We start from the raw sequence: 4,205 nt of genomic DNA on the forward strand, positions 1-4,205 counted from the left end.
ACTTCCTTTCCGTATTCTCAATATCAGTTGCAAAATAAAATGTCACTGACTACTAGACGAACTCTAAAATATATTGTATTTATTTTTTATTATTATTACTACATACTAAAATTTAAGTGGGACTCGAATGCATTCGAAAAATGGGCACTCGTTTTTTGCTTTTTGTCATTGTTATATCACCTATTGTCCAGCGGAATAGCAAAGGCAGATATTCAGATAAAATTTTGACATGTTGTCGAGAATCTTAGGCCTTAGAAAAAAAAACTAGATATTACTAGGCTTCATAGGCATTTTGCACAGCCATTTTTTTAATGATCATTTTGAAATATAATGAAATATAATAAAATATATGTTAATTTGACAATTACTCGCAAAACATGAATTTGACTACCCAGAAAAGATATCTCAACTGATAGCATCTGTTTTTAATAGTCTCAATACTGTCAGCGTCCATGTATAGATCGATCGCTTCATTAACGCATACTTTCGTAATATTATCGTTGGAGCATGGATCCAAATCGTTTCTATCGATAACAGACCATTTATATGTTTGTATACCATTATTTTGTCGTTCGAGCATATCAAAGATTTTACTTAAGCATTTTTCTACTTTGGGCACTATGACTAGAGCTGGTAAGAGATGTAAAAATTCCGTAAGGGGAACAGCTTCGTAGTTATCTTTTTTGCAGATGACACCCAGCACCCAATCCATCGTACTCTCGTTTGCTGCCGCAACGTATAGCCTTCCACTATATTCTTGAACCGGTGTTTCTTTATTGAACTTTAGGCATCTTACGTTTCTGTATCCAGCAAAGCTTTTAAAAAATTCATTCAATAGTTTGCAGAAGTCTGTGTTGTTGCAGGCGGCCGCCGAGATGACAACAACAAATGGCCTGTTTTGCGGGAGAATATCAACGTATGGTGCATCATTGCTTGCTTCTTTGTTCATTGGCTGATCATCTTCCTCATCTGAACTAGAAGCACGAGATTTAATATCGCATGGGACCATTCCGCATGCATCGAACAAGGACCCTGATGATGTGTTGGGAAAACTCAATATGGTTGAATACGGCATGTTTTTGAATATTAGATATAAGGTGGACCCTACCGTGAACGAGGAAAGCTCGGAAAACACATCATCAGGGTCCTTGTTCGATATCTATATCTAGTATATCTAGTTTTTTTTTCTAAGGCCTAAGATTCTCGACAACATGTCAAAATTTTATCCGAATATCTGCCTTTGCTATTCCGCTGGACAATAGGTGATATAACAATGACAAAAAGCAAAAAACGAGTGCCCATTTTTCGAATGCATTCGAGTCCCACTTAAATTTTACTTTCCTCGCTCACGGTAGGGTCCACCTTATATCTAATATTCAAAAACATGCCGTATTCAACCATATTGAGTTTTCCCATTTCTTACACTTACCTCTTATTCTCCGCAGGTAAATCATGATTCATTTTTCGTTTCTGAGCCTGTGGTTTTATACATTTTTCGATAGATTCACTGCTGGAATCTGAACTTTGTTCCAGCGCTAACATGCTGCTTACCGGCGACACAGTTTCTTTGCCCTTTTCGATCACCACAGCCGACCCACAAATTACTAGCGTTATAGACTGATATAACCGGTCGACTGTCGTTATTTGCACCGTCCTGAACTCCTGACATTCCAATATAGATCGGCGCCTGCAATATTTCCGTCTGTTGACGAATGTCACATTGTCCGGCAGAAATTCCTAAACGTTTCTCTATCTTTTTTTCAAAGTAAAAATGGTTTCATACATTGAAACACTGAACTCCACATCCTACTTAGGCAGAAAAAGGACACTTGGTTATATAAGACCATTTATTTATATCCTTACGACTACTTACTTTCTTAGATTTTTGTTTGATGATAATTATCAACATTATTATTATGAACGTTACAGTATTGTTTCTAGTATGAACTGTGAACTATGAGCACACGACGTCGAATGATTCAAATGCTGTGCACACAGGCCATCGAATTTTAGCCAAATCCCAGCATTCTTAGATCTCAAAATTCTGTAACTATTTCTATCGTAGATAGATTCGAAACTGATCGAGCTAAACAGTAGGCAAGTGAAAAGCTTTCACACACTTTCGTCAAGTTGGCTTTAAGTTCGTGTCTTAACTCTTTATTTCTGGTTGCACTGTATGCAAATGCCGAAAAGTATGCAACAATAAACTTAACAGCAAAGCAAAAAAAATGTGTATCTTTCGTCTTAAGCAAACATTTGAACATACAAACGAAACAATGACAAACTCAGCACGAGTTTAAGAAAAGAAAAGTTACTGAAAATTGGTCGAATTTAGTGAATCTGCTGCAGCATGGAAAACCGAAAATCTTTTTGCGGTCTAATAAACGGCGCCAAGAGAGAATTCGCCTACATAGCAATTTACAAAGTATAAGTATTTTTTTTTTTTTTACAAAAAGGCTATGTCGAATAGGAAATTCATCTTTAATGGTCACGCACGTTCGCTCTGCTTTGCCACTTATTGCATTTGTTGCAGGTCTGTGTGGATGCTGAACAAGTAAATGCAACAGCTTAGAACGAGCTGCTAGTTTACAAATAAAATTGCAGCTCTTCAAGGTGGAGGCTATGGCTAAATCTGCGGCTGCTGCTTCAAAATATGTACATTTGTATATATGTATATGTGCTGGGATGTACGTACAATTGGTTGCTTTCATTGCTTTCACGAAAGCGCAGCTCTACTGGCCAGCCGTCTCACTAATTGGCGTGATATTTAGACTAAAACAAAGAGATGTTTTTCAATTTTTCAGCAGGCGCTTGACATGCAGCCATGCCAGGCGCAATTAAGCATCAAGAAACTTGGCTAGGAGGTATATAATGCCTAAGATGCAACTGCCAGCACTCAGTCGATCATCAAAAGTGCAGCCACAGTGCCAGTACCCGCCCAGCCGTAGTTTCATTCAACATTTTGGCCGCTGCATGCCATTCAGGATAGCCGTAGGAATCACTTCGATCGAATCCCACCAGCCCAGATATGATTAAATACGTGTGGCATGTGGCAGCTCTGATGATTGTCTTCTGTTGGCTGTCAAGTGCGCGTAGTGCCAGTTATCAGCAGCAGCAATTGAATAGCCTGGTCATGGATCAGAAGCCTCAACAGCAACAGAATCGGATACAGCAGGCATCGAGTGGCACTAGTCCGGTTAGCTTTTGGAAGGACATGTCGCTGATTTATCGCATATATCAGCAATGTACTGGTGAAAATATGTCCGTTTGTCTAAAGGTGAAACTACTAACTGGCCTGGAAAAGGCTTTCCGTTCGGCAAAATCCTTGACCCTCTTCGAGGGTGTTCAGTTTGCGAGCAGCAGTCCGGACAATCAGCAGCGATCCAAGCTGCCATCGATCAGTGAACAGGATATTGAGGCTGTACTGCCGCGTGGAGTAGATGCCAAGGAGCAGGTTCTGAATAGCATGATTATGAAGCGTGTTGGCAACTTTCTGCAAGATCACACTCTACAGGTATGGCGGATCAAGCTATATGCAAAGAATATTCAAATTTGCTCATTTATTTTCAGATTAAATTCCCTGATCTACGCGACACGGATAGCAACTCTGTAGAGGGACGTAAGAAGAAGAATAAAAAGGGCAGTGGAGCTTATATAATGATTCCCTTGCTGCTTGGCGGCACATTTGTGCCAATTGCCTATGGAGCCTTGGCTATGCTGGCGGTAAAGCCTTAATTGTCTCTAAATTGGCGCTGGTATTGGCATCCATAATTGGCATCAAGAAACTATTGAGTGGCGGCGGCGGAGGCAAGTAATCCTCTCATGAAGTTGTTGTCTCCTCTGGCGGCCATTCGGGCTGGGTCGGGACTTTGATATGGCCTACAGCGGCTGGAAGCCGGCAAAGGATTCGGCGGCAGCGGCAAAAGCTTGTAGACCCACCACGCGAACCCCTCCGCTTGACCCTGCATAGTGATCCAATGATGATTCCAGCCGAGCCTGCATTTGCATTTGGAGACGACAAAGAGAAGAAGCCAACCAAAGAACCGATTGCCGCATAAACTGTCTGACTTGAATGTCTAGATTAATTTGCCTAATCGATAAATTATAACATAATAACAAACTAAATGTGTGTGTTAGGTTTAAGTAAGCGCTAAATTAAATATAGTTAATTCTGCTTTAAATCACAATAGTCTCAATATAGTAAG

At 40.2% G+C, this 4,205-nt stretch overlaps 1 pseudogene; it reads left to right on the plus strand.

The window, feature by feature from the left end:
- Window positions 1-2,943: 2,943 nt before the first annotated feature.
- On the plus strand, window positions 2,944-3,970 carry LOC26530144 (annotated as a pseudogene).
- The last annotated feature ends 235 nt before the right edge of the window (window positions 3,971-4,205 follow it).

This window comes from Drosophila willistoni, unplaced genomic scaffold (assembly GCF_018902025.1).
Source record: "Drosophila willistoni isolate 14030-0811.24 unplaced genomic scaffold, UCI_dwil_1.1 Seg211, whole genome shotgun sequence".
NCBI lineage: Eukaryota > Metazoa > Arthropoda > Insecta > Diptera > Drosophilidae > Drosophila > Drosophila willistoni.